Here is a 26,733-nt window from a genome sequence, read left to right on the forward strand (position 1 = left end):
ATCAATGACACAGATGGTGGGATTGAGTGCACCCTCAACAAGTTTGCAGGTGACACCAAGGTGAGTGAGCTAGTTGAAAAGCCTGAGGGAAAGGATGCCATCCCAAGAGCCCCAGGCATGCTTGAGAAGTGGACTCATTTGAACCTCATTGCTTAAGTGTTGTAATCATGCAAACCATTATTAAGCCATAAAAGCCCGCTATGTGGACAGAAATCGTGGCTGGGGGCTAGAAAAAACACCATTTCGGATATTGTAATTTAATAGCACTTGTTAAGGTTCTTCTCTAAAGGGAGATGTGGATCAACTGCATCAAGGAATTGCTGTGGCCAGGAGGAGTGCATACCTTTAGCAGGAGGTAGGGGCAGTTGCTTTCAGATTGAGAAATGCTTGCACTGAACCTGAAATGTCAATCCATGCATGTTGAAACTCAAAGTATTAGAGGAATTAAGCTTCCTGGAATGTATATAATTTTAATTTCACTGATAGTAAAATATAGAAGAACCAATATACTGTTACATAGTAATATCAATTTACTGTAAAACTCTAACATAAATTCTGAAGCATCTGTGAACTGAATTCCCAGTATTACTTAATTAATAAACCTAATTTCCAGGTTTCAAGATGACCAGAAATATGAAAGTACTTTAATTTCATTGCATACCCAAGATTACAGTGTGTTTTGTGGATTAATTTTCAGCTGAATTGTTTTTCCTTAAATGCAGATAAAATTTAGGAGAAGTGGCTGTAATTGCAAAGAGTAGATGTTATGTAAGAACTCATTTTAACAACATGAATACATAAAAGATAGATTTGAAAAATAGCACTACGATTAAAATCGTTTTAATAAATGTATTATACATCTTCCTTTGAGGGAAAAAAAAAGGATGCACAAACCATATACTTGGTATACATGAATCATTTTCCCCAGGATAAACTGTATTTCTGTGTATTTCTGATGCTCAGTAATATCAATCCAATAGAGATTTCTATGCTGGAGATTCACACCAATAGCTAGATCATGCTGTTCTCTAGGATTACATTCATTATATTAGAAAACACTTTTAGTTAGAAAAGAGGAAGAGCACATGAATGGAAAGCAAAACATATAGAAAGAGATCATATATTGAAAATGAAGATAATTTTAAGTGTTTCTTTTTTAAAATGTATATAAACCTGAAAGTTAAAAGTACAATAGAAGGGAAACCACTGAAGGGCATTTATATAAAACAACCCAACAATACATTTTGAAAGTCAAGAATTATGACAACAGCAAGAAACATGAATGCAAAATGTCATGAGATATAATAAAATGCCTTAGAAACTGTGGATTCAGCTGTAAGACAATATATTGCCTATGGCCTTAGGAGATTTGCAAATTTCTCAAAGAAATTTAGGTTAAACATAGATTTAAATACAGACATTTGAACTTTATGGGATATAGGGAGATGTATTTTTCAGTGCTACAAACCTATGAAATATAGTGAGCTTTACTCCACTAGTAGCCTGTAGAGGATTTAAGGTCACCTCAAAGCAATGTTATTTGAAAAGTCGCATTCATTGTTCAGCATGCAAATAGACAATCTCAGAGGACAAGTTAAGATATTGATTTTGTTTCAGCACTGAGCAAGGTTAGGTAGGTTCTCAGTGGCTTTTTAGAAATCAAGCACACCTGACCAGAGACTCTGCACTCAACTTGTTACAGAAGTTACAACGTGAATACATGCTAATTACTTCCCCCTATAAATGATTGGTTAGTGATTTACATATCCTTGTAATAAAGTTACATGTGGTTGCATCATACTGTTGGAAAAAACGGTACTGTTCTAAACATCTTGACAAGCATTCAGCAGAACAGACTAACATTTCTTAATCTTAAATCAAATGAAATAGCAATTTTTGTGCTAATTAAAAGAGCAAAGCACCCAGAGAATCTGGTAAAGTACATCTTGATAGCGTACATCTTGCACAGCTGAACTGGGCTTTTACTCATTAGAGAATAAAGAATCATAGAATTATTAGATTAAAGAAGACCTTTGAGATCAAGTCCAACTGTACCTGTTCACTACTAAATCGTATCCCTAAGTGCTTCATCTATCTGTCTTTTAAATATCTTCAGGGATGGTGACTCAATATCATCTTTGGGCAGCCTAATCCAGTGCTTGAGAACCCTTTTGGTGAAGAAATTTTTCCTAATGCCCTATCTGAACCTTCCCTGGCACAACTGGAGGCCATTCCCTCTTGTTCTATTGCCCGTCACTTAGGAGACAAGACCAACACCTACTTTGCTACAACCTCCTTTCAGGTAGTTGTAGACGGTGGTAAGCTCTCCCCTCAGCCTCCTTTTCTCCAGGCTAAACAACCCCAGTTCCCTCAGCAGCTCCTCATAAGACTTGTTCTACAACCCCTCCAACAGCTTTGTTGTTTTCTCTGGACACGCTCCAGAATCTCAATGTCTTTCTTGTAACGACAGGCCCAAAACTGGACACAGTATTTGAGGTGCAGCCTCACCAATGCTGAGTACAGGGGCAGAATCACTTCCCTGGTACTGCTGGCTGCACTGTTTCTGATACAGGCCAAGATGCCATTGGCCTTCATGGCCACCTGGACACACTGCTGACTTGTATCCTGCTGGCTGTCAACTAACACCCCCAAGTCCTTCGTGCCAGTTAGAATTTCTTTTTCTTCCCCAAGCCTGTAGCACTGCACAGGGTTGTCGTGTCCCAAGTGCATGACTTGGCCTTGTTAAACCTCATCCCACTGGTCTCACCCTGTTGGTCCAGCCTATTCAGACCCCTCTGTAGAGCCTCCTTACCCTCAAGGAGATCAACGCTTCCTCCCAGTTTAGAGTCATCTGTGAACTTATGAACAGTACATTCAATCCCCTCATCCAGATCATTGATAGACATATTGAACAGAACTGGACTCAGCCTTGAGCCGTGAGGAACACCACGTGTGAATGGCTTCCAATCGGATTTAACTCCATTTACCACAACTTTCTTTTTACCACAAGGATCCAGAATCATAACTCGTAGAATCGTAGAATGTTTTGGGTTGGAAAGGACATGAAAGATTATCTAGTTCCATCACCCCTGCCATGAGCAGGGACACCTCCCACTGGATCAGTCTGCTCAGGCCCCATTCAGCCTGACCTTGAACAATTCCAGGGAGGGAACATCCACAACTTTCCTGGGCAACCTGTTCCAGTGTTTCATCACCCTCATTGGGAAGAATTTCTTTCTAATGTCTAGTCTAAACCTTCCTCCCTCCAATTTATAGCCATTCCCCCTTATCCTATCACTACATGTCCTTGCAATAAGACACTTCCCAGTGTTTTACTTGTATATGAGCATACAATGATGTAGTTCATTTATCCCAAGGTATTGCTGCTAAGCTGGCAATCTCATTGACAAGGCCTGATAAGTATGTCCTCCTTTGGTCTAGATGTCCAGGATGTTCCCTATATCATATTGTGGGTCATCTGATCTTTTAGTTAGTAAAGGTTCTAATAGTCTATTTAATATAAACAAATGTTAGTAATTTACTTGTTGCTATCAAGGTGTTCAGAACAGTGCACAGGCTTTTGCAACAACAATATTTTGTATTTTAGCTGGGCATTTTATGTTTGATCACAATAAGAGGATGTCAAGGAGAAGAGAAACACACTAGTCAAATTATGAAGATATGTTTTTTTGTTGCTTAGGAAATATGTATTCATCTTTCTGTGGTGGGTCTAGAAAAAAGTCAACAATCTGAAGCTCTAGATAATTCTGAAAGGATTTCTCCTTCAGAAATGATGTCAATTATCTGTGAATTAAGCTGAGACAAAGGGAAACTGAAGATAGACCAAACAAACTGTCTCAGTTTTCTCCTATATGAAAAGATTTAATGCTAAGAACCATTGTTAGCTTTAACTGCAACCCTGTGCAGCACAACTGCATGTGGCCTTCCTGCAGGGTTGATTGTAAGGTGTCACTCCTAAAATGAAGAGCTTTTAGGCAAAAGGAAATAGAAACTCAGAGTCTAATCAATACATTTATCAGGCTGGGGTGAGAATTGAAGGCCAGCTCATGGTGAAAACTTCAAACGCTTTTACCTTCTCCTTCAGGATAACTTAGGTACTGGAAGCAGTGTAGTAGTCTTGATAGTGCAGGCTAATGCAGAAATGAGAGTAATTCTAGATGCACCATTCAGCACTGCCTGTAGATTTTCAGTTTTCAGAGGATTTACTGGTTCTCATCTCTGAGTCAGATCACTGCTGAATGTTAGTAAAGTATGTACATAAACGTGAATATTTGCATAACATTGCTTTCTATGTAAAGCCTAAATGCCTTGGGCAGCATGGTAGAGGTAGAGGAAAGGCTCTACAGTTCTCAGCTTTTCCAGTTTCCATTTCAGCGAAGGTTTCTTTAGCAATTCTTGAAGAAGACATATAGGTAAGGATGTTCCTTACTTCCTCATGCAGGGCAGATAATTTCATTGTCACAGCATACCATCATAATAATCTTGTGGATTTCTTTGTTGGATATGGATCTGTGACTACAATTATACAGAAAAGTTCATAAAAGAATAGAAGACCTCAGAATTTACATTCAGTAATATACGCTAGCAGGTTCCTTAGTTCATATCATTATATGCCAGCTCCTGACATGCTAACAGGCCAGTTAAGGGAAGCCGAATTTTACTAGAGTAAATTTAGTTATAACAGGCTGTGAAACTGAGCTGAAAAATATTTCATATCATTGAAACCCAAGCAGCCTCGATTTGCCCCGCAGTGAATGTCTGCTGTGACACATATAGGTAGCACTCTGCATCCCATCTTTGTTGGCAGCAGGGAGAAGGTACAGCAGAAAGTGTTATAGGACAATTATGGGAAGGACTGAAAGACTTCAAGACTCATAGCATTTGACAATGAGACAAATGGACCTCATTGCACTGAGAGATAAGAGGTGATGCCTGCACTTAGTCATCGTAGATCCTGGATTGCTTACATGTTTAAATAGTGAAACAGACTGCAGAAAATCATAGAATCATCAGGGTGGAAGGGACTCACTGGGTCATCGAGTCCAATCATTCCTAACACTCCCTTAAAACACGCCCCTAAGCACCTTGTACACCCGTCCCTTAAAACTCCAAGAACGGACTCAACCACCTCCCTGGGCAGCCTGTTCCAGTGCCCAATGACCCTTTCCATGAAAAAATTTATCCTGATGTTCAGCCTGAACCTCCCCTGGTAGAGCTTCAGGCCATTGCCCCTTGACCTGTACCCTGTCACTTGGGAGAAGAGGCCAGCTCCCTCCTCTCCACAACCTCCTTTCAGGTAGTTGTAGAGAGCAATAAGGTCTCCCCTCAGCCTCCTCTTCTCCAGGCTAAACAACCCCAGTTCCCTCAGCCACTCCTCATAAGACGTTCTCCAGCACCCTCATCAGCTTTGTTGCTCTTCTCTGGACACACTCCAGAGCCTCAACATCCTTCTTGTGATGAGGGGCCCAGAACTGAACACAGTACTCAAGGTGCAGTCTCACCAGTGCTGAGTACAGAGGGAGAATAACCTCCATGTAACTGCTGGTCGCACCATTTCTGATACAAGCTAAGATGCCATTGGCCTTCTTGGCCACCTGGGCACACTGCTGGCTCATGTTCAGTTGGCTGTCAACCAACACCTCCAGGTCCTTCTCCTCTGTGCAGCTCTCCAGCCACTCTTCCCCCAGTCTGTAGCACTGCATAGAGTTGTTATGCCCCAAGTGCAGGACCTGGCATTTGGCCTTGTTGAACCTCATGCCATGGGCCTCAGCCCAGCGGTCCAGCCTGTTCAGATACCTTTGCAGAGCCTCCCTACCCTCCAGCAGATCCACGCTTCCACCCAGTTTAGTGTCAACTGCAAACTTGCTAAGTGTACACTCCATGCCTTCATCCAGGTCATTGATAAAGACATTAAACAGGGCTGGACCCAGTACTGAGCCCCGAGGAACCCCACTTATAACTGGCCTCCAGCTGGAGTTAACTCCATTTACCACCACTCTCTGGGCCCGGCCATCCAACTAGTTTTCGATCCAGGAGAGTTTGCCCCCATCCAGTCCAGAAGATGACAGTTTCTGAAGCAGAATGCTGTGAGAAACTGTGTCAAAGGCTTTACTGAAGTCCAAGAAGACTACAACCACAGCCTTTCCCTCATCCAGTAGTCAAGTCACTTTGTCTTAGAAGGCGATCAGGTTAGTTTGGCAAGACCTGCCTTTCATGAACTCGTGTTGACTGGGCCTGATCACCCAGTTCTTTTGCACGTGCTTCATGATAGCACTCAAGATCATCTGTTCCATGACTTTCCCCGGCACTGAGGTCAGACTGAGAGGCCTGTAGTTCCCTGGATCCTCCTTGCAACCCTTCTTGAAGATGGGCACAACATCAGCCAGCCTCCAGTCCACTGGAACCTCCCCAGTCAGACAGGACCACTGGAAGATGATGGAAAGAGGTTTGGAAAGGACATCAACTGGTTCCTTTAACACTCTTCGGTGGATCCCGTCTGGTCCCATAGACTTGTGGGTGTCTAGCTGGGCAAGCAGGTCTCTAACCACCTTCTCTTCCATCATGGGAGCCTCATTCTGCTCCTCTAACTCCTGGGTTTGTACACAGGGGGAACAACTTCCCTTGCTATTAAAGACTGAGGCAAAGAAGGCATTAAGTACCTCAGCCTTGTCCTCATCCCTTGTCACTGTTGTTCCTTCTGATTCCAATAGGGACTGAATATTCTCCCTAGTCCTCTTTTTCTTGTTAATGTATTTGTAGAAAGATTTTTTATTATCTTTCACAGACTTAGCCAGTTTGATTTCTAGTTGGGCCTTAGCCCTCCCGATGTTTTCCCTGCATGATCTCACTTCCTCCCTGTAGTCCACCCAAGATGCCTGTCCCTTCTTCCAAAGCTCATAGACATTCCTTTTCTTTTTGATGCCTCTCAAGATATCCCTACTCAACCAAGCTGTTTTTTCCCCCGCTGGCTCCTTTTCTGGAACATGGGGATGGCTTGCTCCTGAGCTGCTAGGATTTCATTTTTGAACAAATTTGTCATATTTGTCATTTTTGTCACATCAGAGTGCAGAGATCTCAGTATCAGCTCAGCCATACTCCAAGGCCGCATGAACTCTATGCAGTTAAAAGGAAAGACAGGACTTCCACATTCTTCAGATATAAGAGAAGGTTATGTCCTGTGCAGTACTCACGAGTTTATAGACAAGGTTATGCAAAAATGAGTATCATGGCTCAGAAATAGTGGGTAGAAAGGCACAAAACTGCATTTGCTGCAACACCATGGGCTGAGACAAAACAACAGCACAGGGAAGTTATAATTCATCCTGTCACAGGTGAAGAATATATCCATTTCACAATCAAGACACTTGGTAGAAGTTTACTCATGGTAAGCTGAAATAATTCAATTGTTTCTAGAAATAGAAAAACTTATAGCTTTGATCAAATGCCTTCCTGTACACATTTTCTTGCTTCCCTGTTCCACTTCATGTTTCTAGAAGAATTCTTTCCTTCGAGGGATTGCTATAAAAGGCTACATAAAGACTCACTATAGTCCATAGAGATTCACTAGCTTTTATTTTTTTTATTTTTAAAAGGAGACATTTGCATATGTAGAAATTTTAAAATAAGAAACTGTATGTTATTTAACTTTACCTTTTAATGTAAAATATTTGATGCCTGTGTTTCTCTTAGTACTTTATATTATTTATCTGATCTTTAAAAAACCCACACAGTAAAAATGTATACTTTATATGCTTTCATAAATTTGGTGGTCTGATGCAAATTCTGGGAACACTAAAGAACACAATAGATACCATGAAAATCCTGAGTCATAAATTTCTTCGTGTGAAAGAAACATAATTCAAAAGACAATGATCTGAAAGATTGAAGTAGCCTAGTTGATATACAACTTGCAGGACACTTGGGTCATTATTTATACAGGAAGATGTTGCTTTACATCACAACATCTGCATTAATTAGATATATTGGAATTCCAAGTAAGTTCAGGTTATAGATTACATTCTAGTCCATTTTGATATAGAGTAAAATTTTACATTTACTCATCTTTAAGTCATGTATGTGGTAATACTACCATGCCACAATAATATCAGTCACTTAAAATTCATACTATCATAGTTTAGACAGAAAATAAACTTCTGGGGTGTAAGTTATCTAGAGAAAAATTCAAATCAAGTAACCAAATTCCATCCTAATACCTTACAGAAATTGAAACAGCCTGGGAGAATATGGGAGGTAATCAAAAAAGTCTCAGAGCAACCGGAGTCTGAGAGTACACAAGTCTGTTCGATTATCATCTCCACAAGAAAGCTGCATTTCATGCTTGGGATTGTTTCTCAATTGTTTTACATTTGTCTTTTGTTCATGCTCCTGCATGGAAGCAATCACCCTTTTACTCTATGTAAAGCAGGTCTACTCTTCAGTGTTTCAAGTGCTCCAATGTCTAAATCCTCTTGGAGTTGGGGCTAGGGTGGGAGAATGGAAATATAAGTGCACGTGCACATGTCAATACTGAATGTCAATACTTACATTTTGAAAGCATTGTAAAGTGGAAGGAGAAAATCTCTAGCACATTTCTTGATCTGTCTGCTTGCAATATCACTGAAACAAAATTCCTCCTGGTCTTACACAAAATAGATGAGCTGCAAAAGTTCTAATCCCTTCCTCTTTATGTACTGCTAGGTGAGCATTTTATTTTCTTTTTTTTTTTTTGCAATTCTTTTACAGAGAATTAGGGGTTTTTTTTTAATTCCTTTACTGAGACCAGGCAGACATCATAGCCTAGCAGAAGAAAATTTATCTGACCAGAAAGATGATATACATAACTACTGCATAAAGAAACTGTATCTTGCAAAGCTACAGTTCTTTCTGAGAGAAGTCTCTTCGTCGGCTCTGTGAAGCAGTCTCACACTGGAAATGGTGAGAACAGAGTACTCTGTTCCAGCATGCAGCATGATCCCTCTATTTATAATCTTGATCCTACAGAATTCTGACCAGCAATATCAAAATTTAGGTTGTTTTATCCACATGAAAATATGTCTTGCATTAGATGGATATTTTTTCCGGTTTATAATGTATTTATATAAAAACTGGAGTGTGTTTTGCTTTATTGTTTCTCTGTGAGACATTGTATCTATAATCAACTGTTTCTCATTAATATAAAACAGCATAACAAGGTACCGTATGTATGTCTACCACAATACAAGATAGGATGATGACTTTATTTCCAAACAGGGTTTATTTTAAAGCATATTACTTTGATGTCCAATTTGTGTAATTTGTTAAAAAATAGGCATACAGTGTCTCTAAATAACTCCTTTAAAATTCCACTAGTTTCACCTGCAAGAATAGTACTGCAGGTCATCAGTACACTTAGGCTGGAGAAGAAAAAAGCTGTAGTGCACATTAACATCACAATACCTGAAGGCATGAATTGATACAACTTTTTGGATCCCCAAAAACGATAAGAGTATGAATTCAGGCACAGTTTCCATGTTTACACCTTCAGTAGCATCTAACAAATCTGATTGCTTCAACTTTTCAGCATTTGGAGGCCTTTTTCAATTTTCCAAAAGACCTTGAGTAGGAAAAAGTAAACCAGAGTGATTAATAGTCAGAGTTCTTTGTTTGTTGGGTATGTGGAGGGAAATATGTTTTTACAGAAGATGTTTAATATCCTCCATTGTCTTTATTGAAGACATAGGAACACAGGATTATAGAGATGCCTTGAAACACCAGCACCTGCTTCTTGCCCTTCGTGAGCTTAGCAAACTACATTTGAAAGACCAATAGACAGCATTATTGTAATTTCTTTTGAGAACTCCGTAGATGTTATGGTTACAAGGATTCTTTTAATATCCAATGACATTTATTTATTTAAACATTAAATGAGTTTCTTAGTAGGCTGCATACTGCACAATACATCTATTCCTAGGTAATAGATAAAGAAATCTGTCCTGCAGAGGCGTTGTTAGCTGCCCAGCCCAGTCTCTGGGAGCCCCTGGTCTGAGGTGGTGGGGCTATAGGTGAAGATGCAGGACCCTGAACTTGTAAAAACACTGTGAGCTCTTCTTCCCTTTAAAAATGATGTACCTTTGCCAGAGCTTCATGTCTGGATAGCTCATTACTTCAGTTTCTGACTTTCATCCGAGAAACTTTTTCTACCTACAAGACCGTAAAATGAAAGGGAAGGAATATATAAAGTTCAGAGGTGGTATGGATAGTTTAATATGAACCAATAAAAGAGAAAGAAATACAGAAAAAAACTCAGCTGTGGAAATTCAGCATCTTGTCACATGAACAAGAATTACTATCTTTTAAGAAGCAGAATTGTAGTTTCCATTCCACACAGTAGGAACATTATAAGCCTTAGAAAAACAAAAACTTATATACCACTGATTCGGATAACAACATTCAGCAAAGTTGCAAAAAACTACCATGGAAAGGAAAGAGAGATCTTGAAAGATGGTTGTTTAACTGAGCTGACAGTTTTTCTTGATCATGGTACTTGTGACGTAAAATTGTGTTATAAAATGTGGGCTTACTCATTTTTGTTTGAAAGACACAGTAATGCAAACACAAGCAGATTATAATATTTAGACTCTTAATATTTAGAGTTAATTGTTATTTTCCAAAGAGATATGAGAATCCACTGATTTATGTAGGAAAATTATTTATGATTTATGTACAGGATCTAACTCATAAATATTAGTGACAAGTAAAATCAATTTCATTGAAGGATTAAGTTTAGCAAGTAAGCAATGAAGTGTGGACTAACAAAGTTCCCAAACAAAAAAACTTGAAGTACGTGCCCAAATGAGGCTGACATGTACGCAAACACACATGGATTATATGCATATGAATCTGATGCATTTTTCACCATTCTGAACAAGCATTGACTCATGTAGATTAGGATAAAATCAAAATGAATTGGAAATAAGCATAAGAAGTCTCTTAGTTCAACACGTTAATCTCCACCAAAATTATTGACAGGGTAAGCAACTGAAGATAAGGAACAAAATTTCATAGCAACTTGACAGGAAATGAATTTGTAATGCCTAAAAGAATAAAAGGTGTAGTCAAGAAGCCTTTTTCTAACTACTTTCCTCTCTCCCAACTAAAATTATGTTGAGCAATATCTATCCATCTGTATTAAAAAATGTAAGATTGGATTACTGTAAAAGATCTCACAAAATTACACCTGAACGTTATCTCTGATGTATGTCAACATTATGATAGCAGACTCCACACCTAAACACAAACCTTTCAGCTAATATTCCATCTGCAAATCACTAAAAGTAATGTTTTGGCAGGAAAAGGTTTTATCTACTTTTTATAATGTTTCAGTACTATGTGGAGAAGATACCAAGGTCAAGGTTGATGCTGTTTTCAAAGAGATAAGAAATTAATATAAGTATATTTCTTCTGACTAAATTATTTTGTCCTTCTTTGTTTAGGCACGTTCAGACCACTATAACATAGTCATTGAAAAGCTGAAAAATTCAGAGTGAAACATAGTATTTTCTTTCTAAGGACTGAGAGTGGAAAAGACTATTGTGAAAAAGAAAACTGGAGTGGTTTGGTAGTGGTGGTTTGGGTTGGGTTTTTGTTTTTTTTTTTTATTTCAGTATTGTTATTTTAGATTGAGGTTTATGCCAGGAAAAAAGGGAAAGCATATTTCAGTTTCCATGCTCTCCAAATATTTAAACTCCTTTTCTGATAGCAATCTATTAAAATGTCTTACTAGAAAGAACAAAGGAAAGTCGGTTTGTGATAACCATTATAAGGATACATAGAATATGAATTTCATTGTTAGGGCTACACAAAATCTTATACTAAAATACAATTTCTCCACTCTGTTTTTCTTCAAATTATCTATCAATGAGTCTCTCTTCAGTTGATTATAGGTTTTTGCTATCATTCTTAGAAATCTCAAATTTGTGCTTAATCTCATGGAATAAAACACTAAGGCCTCTACTTTTACCAAAGCAAATGCTTGTACATCCCACAATCAAACTTGCAAGCTCTTGCACATAGCTTTATATCTGTATCTGCATTAATACAGTAATTTCTTATGATTGTGATCATCTGATATACAATATAAAATTTTATTAAAAAAAAATTAAATGTACTTTAAGTAGAAAAACTGCTCAAAGACAATAGGTAGGGCTTATGTAATTTATTATTAGCTCTCTAAAAGTTAACCATAAGTCTTTCTCTTTTTATTATGGAGGGAGTCTGGTCAATTAGAGTGGGTTAGAAATCTAGCTAAACATCATATACATATTTTCTGTGTAAGTCTTACTCTACCACAGTAACGGTGTTTCTTGCGAGACAGGCGCAGTCATCTTGTATAGTTTAAATCTTATGCATATAAAATTCCTGTTGACTTCTTTGGCCAATTTGTATTTTTTTTACCATTTATGAACTAGCCTAACTTAAGGCTAACTCTCGACCAAACTGTCTTCATATATTGTCATCTAAAGCCCAATGTTGCAAAGAATAAGAAAATTCTTAATAGTAAATATTGATAGCTTGGAGAAAAGAAAGATTTCTCAAAATCCAAATAAGTTTTTAAATACTTATGTCACTGAAAAACTACGGAGAATTTCGCATGACCAGATGACATATTCAAGTCTGTATAACTATTGAAGATCTGATGTTCTGGAAGATTTACCAATTCAAATAGTCATATCTTGTTAAGAAGAAGTAGTTTTTGCACACTTAGTTTATTATTTGTAGCTGCTTTAAAACACTGACAGAATAAAGGAAAATGAAAAAATGTTGAGTTTGTAGCATCATGTAGTAAACGGAAAAAATACATGCCTCAGAATAGCCATCTTTGCATACAGGACACTCATATTTGTTGTGATACAGAGAATAAATCTTTATGAAAAATTTTCAACACATTCTTCATGGAAGCATATTGCTTTCTATGATTGTTTATATGACACATATTCTAAATTTGAAAATGCTGAAAATCTTAGAAAAAAATCACATATGATCAGGCTATTCTCTACCCGGAGAAATTTGGATAGGACAAAGCATGCACACTGAGTCAAACTGTCAGGCTTTCTGAATTTTCTTGCTTTCATAACAGTAAGTTATATAAAGACAGTGTCATTTTATGTTTATTTGAGTATTTATTTGGAACAATTTTGACATGTCTTGGAGTATTTTTCTTTTATAAGGGCTTTTTTTTTGAGTGGTGAATATCTGGAACTATTCATAGTAAAAAGTATCTTATGACACATGCAGAACAATTTTAAATGGCATAGCTGTTATCAACTGAGGGTATTACAGCCTGACCTCATTTACCTAATAGTAAGCTGCTTTTTTACCCAATAATGTCTTAGCAAACAATTTATGATATGTCTCTACAGTGCCATAAAAGCACTGTGGAATAAGCTTAGCACCAAAACTCTGATCTGTAGTTTAACTGTTAACTCACTCCCTGGATTTCTCATAGGTAACTAACTTCCTCAAAGAAAAAAAAAACAAACCAAATGAAAACAAAACAAAAACACTTGAAGCAATTTAACCTCAGAAGATATCTGACCTTTCATTTATCAGTATAGGTATAGCCCTACATGTTAGTACGGGTCTGTATTTAATTTCAATGGTTTATACGTGTATACTTTTTTTTAATAAATACTTTATTACACTTTTTAACAATGTTAAATCTGTGAGCTTCATCAGATGCCCTTAATCTTTTGCTATACAGAAGATGGATTCTCTTGACTTTGATAAGTATGGAATATAGACTGGGATCCATATATCCACTTTTTTCCTCTTTTCTTTCTTCTTCATATGCTTATGCTTGGGTTTAGCTTTTCCTTCCTCCCTCTCTGATAGCAGAAGGCTAAGACATTGCCTACCTCTATAGATCTTAACAGCACATTCTTCTTCAACAATGGCCTTGTATTTCATCTTCCTTAAAAGTCTTTTGATATCATTTGTGTTGTTATGTGTCATCTGTCTGGGGAAGAAAACAAAACAGACCAAAACACCTATTTTAACCCCTTATAAAGTAAGATGAAAAGGGTTTTTTGTGTATGTGAAGCCCCACTGAAACGCTGACAAACTTAATATTTCATTGATGCAAATGTCTGATAATTTACCAAATCACTGGTCAGTTTTCAAGTCACAGAAGTAAATGAAGTGACCCCAGTCGCAGTCAAAGTCTGAGGAGTATCTCACTTTCCAACACTCCACCTACTAATTAATGACCGTGTTTATGTATTTTTGTATTCAGTTAAATATACAGAAAACCTACAAACTGCTGCTGACTTTGTTGTTAGGTGTTTTTAAATGTTAACTCAGAATCTCATTGTCAGCCAAAGAAAACAGATATTATGTAACTGAAGGTCCAAGGTTTTATTGTTGGTCTAATTATAATCTTAATAATTTAAACATCAGACAACACTTACCGCTAATCCAGCTACAATATTATTAATACTTTCATTCCAAATGACTACAGAAAACATTGTTTAGAATCACTCTGAAATGTCAACAAATATTAATATTCATGTTTAGCAAGCACAGAAACAAGAACAATTGTTTGTCTTTTCCACTATCTCCAATTCTTATAATATTAAATGTCACTGCCTAATTAGAACAACTACAGAGATAAGACTTTCCACTTTCTACTCATTTACACATTCTAGTAAAGCTAATTTATGTCGAGGGATGAATTCCCTTTATCCAAACTCAATAGAGTGTGTTGTGAAGTCTCATTAACAGTGTTTTCATATGCTTAATCAGTTCTGGAAAATATCAGATGGTAAAGAAATTGTTAAGAAACCAAACTCATGTGGATGAAAAAAACAAAACACAAAGAGTCTTATCCATATTTATCATCATAAACAGCTGTCTGGTTATTGATCTGAAGTTTGTTTGCTCAGTGCAGCTCAAATAGGATTTATGTGATGATGATATATCACTCACAAACTTCGAAACTTCCATCATTGATAAGTTTCCTGCATGGTTTGTGCTTTTACTCACTATATAAAAGAAAATTAATTCTACTTTTATGCTGAGTCAGAGTAAGATCCTCCAAAATCTACTACAGATTATGTCTAAGATTCTTAGAATCCCTCTTCTTTCTTTTCATTAGGTAAAAAATTTTAGTTGCAGAAAAAGATTTTAAGAATAATTGACTTGCCCAAGAGTGATTTTTCCCAGTTCAATAACTAGAGGTGCCACCAAACATCATTTCCCACGAAACATGCCAGAACAAGGAATGATGTGATGAAGGGGGTAGTTGAATAAGCACATTCAGTTGCAGAATATGTTGAGTTGTTATATTAATAGTGTTCTGGTTAGTTTTGTCCATAGTAACATAATGGCTTATTAATATTTATTTTAAAAAAATATTGTAATATTTCTGAGACACTTTGAGATAAGGAAGATTTCAGGAGTAACTTAGCCCTCTCTGAGCTGAAGTCCTATGTTGTGCTTTTGAAAGAATGGAGAATGTCACTAACTGACATGTTTCTAAGTGTTTTAGTTCTAAATTTAATATTGCAATATTTAATTTGGGATTTAGAAATGTCAGTGATTTCAGCCTATCTGTGTATATTTTTGCAACACAGACTGAGCAAATCTGTGATTTTGTAGATATACTGAACAGATCTGTCATGTTTTTTGTGGAAGCACATAATGCATAAAAGAGAAATGTAGAATCAAGCAATCAGAGGACGGTATTTCATACAATCTCCAAAAAGTCTCTTGCATTTTTCTTACATAGGAACTGGTAAAATAAAATAAAATCAGATTTTAAAGAGTAAGGATTGTTGTGGGGATCTTTGAAATACAGGAGGTCAAGTCTATAATTTGCTTTTGTAATGTGGTGCTTACCCAAATAATGACATATTCTTCTCAGATTAGTGCATCACTGCAAGAAAAAAGAAAAGGTTCTTGAAATTAAAGATAGAATAGGAGGAGTGAAGGATATTTCATTATTCCTTACACACCGTTTCAACATCCAGCATTTACAAATCTCTGTGGATATGTCTATCTTTTATTAAAGGAAACAGTTACTTCCATTCTTGTTACTTCTATTAACTTCTTCTGTGTGTGTCCTCCACCCACAGAAATAGGTATGTGTAGACATACACTCATGCACACACAGATACACATATACAGGAAGGCACACACACTAGAGCTAAACTAGCATAGTTCCAAAGGTGTAAACTGGACCAATGCTGATTAAAACAATTTGTTTAGATAGTGACAGCTATATATAAAAATACACAAATACTTCTAGTCTAAACATGCTTTATGTTAGGGTAAATAACTTGATGCTTAAAATTCTGGCATCCTCTGGACCATTGAGGAGATTAATGTATGCATTCATGCTACTATTGCTGAAGGCAAAGAAGTAACCAAAGTTGGAGTTATTTTTCTGACAAAGATACTAGCAGTGATTCACCTAAAATATATATATTTCTATTTGTAAGGATTTTTCTTGATAACATTGTGTATTTTTGAGACCCTGTCAGAATAGGCCCTGTTTGTATGTTTGCAGAAAAGAATTTAATACAAATGTTGACAGTATGTGTCATTTTAAAAGCAGAACTGGACAAAATGCTAAGTAGTTAAATTCAATGAACAAATTAAAATGTCTGACAAAACCAGATTTTATTACAGATTTCTGCATTGCAGCCTTACTATGCATACTTTTATTTTTAAAATCTCTGAATTAATAAACTGGGAAAGAGAAATATAATTTTCTGCATTAAAGGCCAGATTTTGCCAGAATATAACTAGAACGGAAAGATACTAATCATTAAAACAAAAGTTCATTTTTATTTTTCAGTTATAGCTTCGGAGGAAAATGTTCTTCTACTTCAGAGAAATCTCTGTGTTTTTGATTTTCAGTAAGGGAAAATTCATTATTCACTTCATTGAAATTCTGAACCATAGGAAGTTTTATTAAGAGAAGTAAAGAATAAGGTCGTTCTGTCCTCTCCATAAAGAAGATTAAATAGCTACTGCATAAAAGCATTAGAGATGAGATTACCTTGAGATTCACTAAGGAACTTCAGACATCCCATAATAAATTTGCTCTAAACCTGTGCAGACAATAAACAAAAAAATGAAAAAGGGCTGCTCTGCTCTTTTTCCTATGAATGTCCTGAACAAAAGAACAGCAAGATGCATCACTGAATTAAAACTTAATTCACAGGGATGTACCTTTTTTCAAATGCTGTTGAAATTAAGCATGTAATTTAAATTGCTTCACATCAGTAATGAATAGCAAGATGCTTATTCACAATAACTAGGATGACAACAAAACATTTTTATAATACTGGAATAATTTTGTACATAAATATACTTAAAAATGGTCTGTGTGTAAAATAAATCTGTTATTATTTGAGTGCTGAGGATAATTGAAAAAAAGCTTCAGGGTATATATAGCATTCTTCTGCTTTGGAATCTAATATAATGTTCATGGTTAATGCTAACCATTTCTTAGCTTTCATCCTGGTTTTGCATGTAAACAGTCAACTTAGCATTTATGGAGAAGACCATAAATTCAGAAAATTATATAAGTGTTCGGTAACTGTACTGAGCTACAGTTCATTTGTGGATAACAACAGCTTGTCCTTTAATCACAAAAGAAAAGTATAAATCCACATCATCTCTCTGTATGAAGATGACACAGAGGTGAACCCAAGAGTCTTCTGTTTTAAACATAGAAAAAGGTATGGTTGCCCAGCTATTCATGACTATCACTCATCCTCTGTTTTTAGTTTCTACTTGTGACAGAGGAGGAAAAGTAGGCTTTAATTTAGATCTATCACTTAAATCCCTATGCTACATGAGAACAATCCTATCATAAGTAACTCATGGAAGACGTATACAGAATTATGTTTGTGCTGCTAGCTGCAGGAGATATCTTGAATTCTCATATTAGATATAGAAACTGCTTATGACTCAGCTCTGGGTCAAATCCAAGTATACATTCACAATGCTCTAGTTTCCAGGGAGATGAAGGATGACCTCAGAGGTTAACATTTTGAATTTATGAAGACACTCCATCTAAAATAAAACTGGAGACAACCATAGTGAATCACCACACAGCTATATATCCTGAATTCTGCCTCAGCTTTCCACTTGGATGTGATACATCTATTTAAAAATTATTCAAAATAAGTCTATTGCTACGGAATATTGAGAATAGTGTCTAAAAATAAAGAAATTGACTAGTTCCAGATAATGTTTTTAACACAGAAAATAAAAATATTTATATTCAATGAGTGTTTTTAAGTAGTTCAATATTTCAACTCCCTTTTCTGGAATAAACAAATGTCTTAGCCCATGTTCCTGGTGAATATATGGACTTTGTCTTTTGTGGGATACTTTTTCCTTACTTCAGCTTCTCAGATATCTTTCAATTTTTTTTGCCACTCTAGATCCTTGAGTAAACCACATATTTATTGTTCAGTTGTTGCACTGTGATATCCTTCGCAGAGGGCACACACTCTCCCTTGAACAGCTTAACTTATAAATGCAAAAGGAAATCCATGAAACAGACATTTTAAACATTTTATCCTTCATTAGTTAGTCTCTTGCCATATGCACTTTATTCGATATGTCAGAGGTAGGGGTGTTTGTTTGGTTTGTCATTCACTATCCATAATTGTACTGATAAAACCTTCAAACTATTTATTTTTTGTGCCTGAATATCTAGTAAGCTCCTAGTTTTTGCTAAATTCAGGATATTACCAGGCAACTATCCACTGTTTTATTACACAGTTATTATCTGAGTGCTAGAAGTATTGGTTTTTAATGCAACTGAGTCACAGAAAACCATCCTATTATTTCCTTTTGGTCCCTCTAGGTGGTTAAAACTGAATTTGCCAAATACTTTTACAATGCATATTACCTTTCTTATCTCAGAGAACCAGATATAATTTAGGATAATATTTTAGAACTGATATATATACTTAAGTGCCTGAATCTCAGGAGGAAATTATGAATACTTACGTTGTAAGGTGTTCATTCAGCTATATGAAAACCTCATTGCTTGCCTTTTCTATGTAGACAAAGTAAGGACTTCAACCTTAATCCTATGTAACTAGATAAAGTGAAAACGAATACACGTCTTATAGAAGAAGAAGAGATGTTTTCATGCCTCATCCTTCTATAATGTTGAAGCAAGAAATCAAGAAAATAATGTAACCATATTTTTGCCTCCACACCACGTCAACCAAAGGAACTATGTTGTCACCACTGAGTTGATGACCTTTATAAATACTGTGGCTGAGTATAGATTATCTCAGCAATAAGGTTGCGTAGAGACTGTGAATGTAAGCTCTTCTAAGTAAGTCAGAACTGATTGAAGAAAAGAAATAGCATCTAGAGAAATGTGGTCACGAAAAATGGTTAGGTTTAGGTCATCTTTTGATGTTGTGTAATGATAAAGAATAAGAAATAAAGAAGATTACGTTTCTATCAAATTAATTAGTGCAAAATAATTTCTTTAGGGAGAAAACATTTTGGCAAAACCCTACAATTGACAGGAATTTTTTGGGTTTCTTCCCCTGTGTACCTGGATTCTTCTGGTAAAAAAAAATACAGAAAAATTATAAGATAAAAAAAGGTAAAAAGTTTCAAGTTACCATAATCTCAGCCAGCATCCTAGTACTTTAGTCTTCTTCTTAGAAAGGGAAGAAAATAGAAGAGGAATACAGAATTGTAAATAAGGGTAGTGAGGGAATTTAGGAAGAATTAGTTTGAATCATAGAATCATAGAATCACCAGGTTGGAAAGGACCCACTGGATCATTGAGTCCAATGATTCCTAACACTCCCTTAAACCATGTCCCTAAGCACTTCATCAACCCATTTCTTAAACACCTCCAGGGAAGGTGACTCGACCACCTCCTTGGGCAGCCTGTTCCAGTGCCTGATAACTCTTTCCGTGAAGAATTTTTTTCTGATATCCAGCCTGAATCTCCCCTGGCAGAGCTTCAGGCCATTCCCCCTTGTCCTGTCCTCAGTCACTTGGGAGAAGAGGCCAGCTCCCTCCTCTCCACAACCTCCTTTTAGGTAGTTGAAAAGAGTAATAAGGTCTCCCCTCAGCCTCCTCTTCTCCAGGCTAAACAACCCCAGCTCTCTCAGCTGCTCCTCATAAGACTTGTTCTCCAGCCCTCTCACCAGCTTCATTGCTCTTCTCTGGACACGCTCCAGAGCCTCAACATCCTTCTTGTGGTGAGAGGCCCAGAACTGAACACAGTACTCAAGGTGTGGTCTCACCAGCACAGAGTACAGAGGGAGAATAACCTCCCTGGACCTGCTGCTCATGCTGTTTCTGATACAAGCCAAGACGCCATTGGCCTTCTTGGCCACCTGGGCACACTGCTGGCTCATGTTCAGTTGGCTGTCAACCATTACCCCCAGGTCCTTCTCCTCCGTGCAGCTCTCCAGCCACTCTTCCCCCAGTCTGTAGCACTGCATAGGGTTGTTGTGCCCCAAGTGCAGGACCCGGCATTTGGCCTTGTTAAACCTCATGCCATGGGCCTCGGCCCAGTGGTCCAGCCTGTTCAGATTCCTTTGCACTGCCAAGTTAATTTAAGTTAAATTGTAAAGATGAAATTTTATTAGAATAGTAAAGATAAAGTTTTTTAAACAAACAAACAAGCTTTAGCCTCCAAAAAAACATTTTTTTTCACAAGCAATTATGAATCTTCCCTGAACTTGAAGATTCATGCATTTTTTTGGCCTCATCAACCCAGGTAAGTGCTTCCTGTTAAAATTCCAATGTTATTGTCAATGATAGGCATTTTTCGTCAACCTGACTTAACTCAGAGCTGATTAAATCCTCTTGCAAAATAGTAATCATTCCACCTAAGTATGTAATAGTTATTTCACTTGATTGTTCCCTATCTGCCAAGAGTGTCTGCCTGTACCAAAACTTGTTCTCACAGTCCTGTAGCCTAGTAAATATAGTACTGGCATGGCTACTGACAGGTCACAGGCTTTGTGCTGTCTCTTCAAGGTATCAGGATTGGGGCTGCCAGGTTTGCTTCATGTATGCTTCATGTAGTCTTGTTTATAGATTTGCTTTAGATTTATTTGATACAGGAATTTTGAAATGACGACATGGTTACTGCTATCTGGTATTCTCTAGCTCTATTTAGCACAATGTAATTGGATATAATTTTCTATTTGATATTTTTGCTGTGGTCCTTATTTTTAATAGTTTTTATAATAAAAATTTTGGCAACAAAAGAAAGCAATTGTGCAATGCAGAATGACTGTCTTTGACCATAAAACAATGATGTAACATACAGCAGTATAGATCGGGGGTGACAGCAGAGGCCTTGAATATGAGGGCACTGAATGAGACAGAAGACTCTAACTGAGCAACTCAGCAGAGATTAGTTACTGGCATTGGAACAGGCTGCCCAGGGAAGTAGTTGAGTCACCATCCCTGCAGGTATTTAAAGAGTGCATAGATGTGATATTTGGGGACATGCTTTAGTAGTGACTTGGAACTGCTAGGTTCGTAGTTGGACTTGATGAACTTAAAGGTCTTTTCTGACCTAAATGATACTCTGATTCTATAGTAAGACATACAGAGAAAAAACAGGTGAAGGTAATTTTGTGTGTAACAAAAAGAACAAAGAAAGTGAATCCAACATATTTAAAGTACATAATATAAAGTCAGATACAAAGTAGAATTACAGGTCAATGGAAAAAAACACAGTGTAAAACACATTAGAAAACACATAAATACGTTAGAAAAGAAAGTATCTGTCATTAGTATCAAATTACTTCATGCAAAGCACTCAGTACACTAATGATTCACCGCATCTCCCTTTCATTCCTCTTAAGGAAGTCTGGTGCCATTGAGTGGCAATGTAAAGATGAACATAATACAAGAAAAAAGGGGGCAGACACTAAAAGGGCTTTTTTTTGTCCTATCATTTTTGACTGTGATACTGTTAATGAGATTGTTTTTCAATTAAATAGGTAATTTTGATTGTAGACATAAGTATTATTGAACTGAATTAGCAATTATAAATATTATATTTCTGATAAAATGCTAATATCTTTTATTAGACAAGCATAATCTTGGTTTATTATATAGATTTTGCTCTTCTTTTTTGCTGACAACTGTATTCTGAGCATGACACCCCTCTTATCATTCCAGTTTAGTATAGCTTTGGACTTAGGTAGAATCTTATTGCTTTTATCAAATACCAACAAAATCAAATGTTAATAAAATCAAGACTTTTGATTAAACTATAATATACCCTGATCAACAGGTTAAAAAAATAGTATACCACCTCTCTAGAGGAAATAAATATTTTCACTCTTCTTGGTGATTTGACTCTTCTTGAGTTTTGACTCTTCTAAATGTTTTGACTCTTCTTGATGTTTTCTTGACATCACCTAGGAACTGAAATGCCATGTTCAGAGGTAATCCTTTTTACATTGAAGAAGCTATGGCCTGAGAGCCAGCAGATTTTGCCACATTTCACAGGTTGGGTTGTTTGGAAGGTTTCAGCTAATTACCTGCTCTAATGAAGTCTCTTGACCACATTCAACTCTGAATGAAGACATTTACCAATTCTTAGTGTCATGCTGACACACTGTCTTAATGCTACTTCATAGCAAGAAATGGAAATAAGAAATCAAAAACACACTTGCAATTCAGTTGAAAGGTATTACTCAGGTATTGATCAACCCTCAGATGTACAATAATCAACACAGTAAGAAAGCAGTCTTGAGTCTGTTTATTTCATAATTTTCCAAGAATTCTCCTCTAAAATGGTCTAGATAGAAGCACTTTGTACTTCTTAACCTGAAAATATTATTCCAGTTCATTGTATATTCTGATGTCCAATCCTAATTGTCTCTGTTTCTTGCTATTGCATTAAAATCAACCAATATATCCAGCTGCGTATATACAAGAATTCTCTTGTTGTAGTCAAAAAGTACTTATTACAAGGCATATCACTACATATAGTTACTTTTTACTTTCATTATTTAATTTCATGCTGATACAATAATGCTTTTAAGAAAGATATTTCATTCAGATAGACGCCAATTATAACCTTTCACCATATGATACTGAATGTTTTGCTGAAGAGTTGTGCTCAATGCCATTTAAATAACAATTTTCTTCATGGTTTGCAATTTGCTAAGGAAGTTTCTTTATACTGAAACATTGAGGATTTGGATCTGTACAAGTACTCCCTTGCTCCTCTCTAGTTTCATAAGATCTAAATTAAAAAAGAAGTCATTATTTATACATCAACAGTATTGGAAACGTAAGAAAGCTGATTTTGTAAGGAGGTTGCTTTCAAAAAGAAATTCTAGACATGATAGATCCAAGTGTTTTCCCTGGCTAACATCATGTAGTGGAAAGCCAACAAACAAATATACATAAATAAATAATATCACAGGGATTCATGCATCCTCAGAGACATTTGACTTGATTAAAGTTCAGACAGCTAGATTAGGAACATCCATTATATCATGTACAGTGTGTATATATTGCTACATATGCCAACATAAAGAGTTTGCAAACAAAACTATTAATGGCAGCTCAAAAACACCTTTCTGCAGCAGAGAAATAAAAAAAGGAATCCGTTTTTTTTCCAGTGATTTATCATAGTCCATCTTCTATTACCTGTATGAAAATATTTGAATGTTAACCAAGTAATGTTGAGCACTGCTTAAAATCCGTCTACTTATTTGGTCCTTTATGCCTCTATGGAAAGTTTGAATGAAATTTTTTATATGTTAATCATACATAAGTATGAGCTGATGAAACCAGGAAACAAAATGCTTTCCTGTATGAAGGTTTCTATTATGAACTCAGCTTTTTCAACAACTGTGTCACACAGGATTTATTCTAAAGAACTTATTCATATATACAAATAAACAACAGCATCATTGCCAATTAAGATAAACAGAGAATGACAGAATGGCTGGGGTTAGAAGGAACCTCTGGACATCATCTAGTCCAACTCCCCTGCTTAAAGCAGCTTCACCTAGAGCAGGTTGCACAGGGACTTATCCAGGCAGGTTTTGAATATATCCAGAGAAGGAGATTCCATAACCTCTCTGGGTAGTTTTTTCCAGTGCTCTGTCACCCTCACAGTAATGCAGGTTTTTTTCTCATGTACAGATCGAATTTCCTGTGTTCCAGTTTATACTTGTTGCCCCTTGTCTTGTCTCTGGGCACCACTGAGAAGAGTCTGGCTCCATCCACTTGACATCACCCTTTAGGTATTTATAAGTATTGATAAGATCCCTTCTCCATCTTCTTTTCTTCAGGCTAAACAGACCCAAGTCTCTCAGCTTTTCCTCATAAGTGAGATGCTCTAGTCTCATAATCATCTTTGGGGGCCTCTGCTGGACTCCCAGTAGTTCCTTGTCTTTCTTGAACTGAGGACCCCAAAACTGGACACTACTCCAGATGGGGCCTTACTAGGGCAGAGTAGAGATGGAGAATAACCTCCCTTAACCTGCTGGCCACACTCATCTAAAAGCATGCAAGGTACCATTTGCCTTCTTGGACACAAGGGCACATTGCTGCCTCATAGTTAATTTGTCCACCAGAACTCACAGGTGCTTCTTCACAAAGCCTCTTTCCAGCAGGTCAACCCCTAACCTGTACTGATGCCTGACTTTATTCCTCCGTAGGTGCAGAACCCTTCTGTTGCATTTGTTGAACTTCATTACGTCCTTCTCCATCCAACTTTCTAGCCTCTGTAGGTCTTGCTGAATAGCAGCAGAGATTTCTGGAGTATCAGCCACTCCTTCCAGTTTTGTGCCATCAGTAAACCTGTTCAGGGTGCACATTGTCCCCTTATCCAGGTCACTGGTGAATATGTTTAACGAGACTGGGCCCAGTACCAATTCCTGGAGAACACTGCTAGTTACACGCTTCCAGCTAGACTACACTACTGATCACAACTACTTGAGCTCTGCCATCCTGTCAATTCTCAATCCACTTCACTGTCCACTCATCCAACCAACACGTTCTAAACTTACCTATGAGGATATTGTAGGAGACAGTGCCCAAATATTTCCTGAAGTTGAAGTAGATAAGATCCACTGCTCTCCTCTCATGCAAAATTCTTAAAGCTCTAACTTCAGTCCAGCTGTTGCTAACTGTTATGTAGAAAATGGAATACAGCTAGGACAGGTGACCCAAATTGGCCAAAGGGATATTCCATACCATATAATATCCTACTCAGTATATAAACCAAGGGCCAGGAATTGCTGCTCAGGGACTGGCTGGGCATCAGTCATTGTGTGATGAGAAACTGTATTGTGCTTCACTTGCTTCTTCTTCTTCTTCTTCTTCTTATTATTATTATTACTATTATTATAATTATTATTACCTTTTTTTTGCTGTCCTATTAAACTGCCTTTATCTCTAACCCACATTTTTTACTCTTTTCCATTCTCCTCCCTATCCCATTGTGGGAGGAAGCTAAGTGAGTGCCTGCATGGGGTCTATAGTTCCTAGCTGGGATTAAACTACAACAGTTGACGAAATAAGTCAGAACTCACCAACAGAAAAATGTGTATGATCATACTTATGCCTTAATTTCTACAGTAAAGTCGATGTGTCAGGTTCAAATTGTGATCATAGCTTCACAAATGGAGGGTTGTCTCTTTGAATGAGACAATACCAGAGATACTTCAGTCTTCCTAAGATCAGCAGTGAAGCCGATATAAAACTTCTCAAGTGCTACATAACTCTGGAAATAAAGGTAACATTGTTTGCAGCATTCTGGTGTTAACAACAAAGTAAGCATGGTTGCTGAAATGTGCTATTTAAAGTATTATTTTCAAACAATTATAAAACATTGCCATGTTTTGATTCCTTTTCTAGCAGGTGCATGGTAGGTTTCTAGAAATTAGTTCCTGACTAACAGATAAATCTGACAGTTTAATATAATGTCTGCTGAATTAACAAACTCTAAACAAATAGAAAGAACAAGGCACTATGGATAATTTAACTTTTATTGACACCTGACTTTCAGAAAGAATTTAACTCCAGCATACTCCCTGGATTTCAGTCTCATCACTCTACTCTCAATTTGTCCTCAGTACTCCTGAGTGAAAAAGAGGGTAAGTTTCCAATATACTTCGGAGCACTTCAGTCACACTGTGCTCCTTATTCAGGATCTGTCAAAAATCCCCAGCCTTGTCTTTAATGACACTTAGATAAATAATTTTATATTAGGCTTCTGTATATTGATTTAAAAATCATTCTTGATGCCTTTAAAAAAAAAAAAAGATATTCAAGGAAAAAAAATAAGATCCAATGCATCTACTCTAACAAACCATTAATCAAGCTCCATATTTTCTTCTTAAAAAATATAATGTCTTGCTGCACCTTTAAAGATACAAGTAGTAGAAGTCTGTCCAAAAACTTAATCAATTTTTGGAAGAAAATCTCCTTTTAGGAGTCAGACTGTTTTTTTCATTTGGCATGAGGAAGATAAAAGGGAGGTACAGGCTGAGATGCTCTGTGTCTCTGAAAAATAATCAAGTTAGAAAGATGCAGATAGGATAATAAGAATGTGCAGATTTATGCAGATAGCTGCTAGAGTTGTTTTGTTTCAGTAAAAGAGCATCAGTTTTGCACCCCTTGTCTCTTGCTTATTCTGAAAAAAACCCGAAGTTAATGATATTCAAAGTGGATAAGGAGTTGGCT

Source organism: Cuculus canorus, chromosome 1 (genome assembly GCF_017976375.1).
Source record: "Cuculus canorus isolate bCucCan1 chromosome 1, bCucCan1.pri, whole genome shotgun sequence".
Classification (NCBI taxonomy): Eukaryota; Metazoa; Chordata; class Aves; order Cuculiformes; family Cuculidae; genus Cuculus; species Cuculus canorus.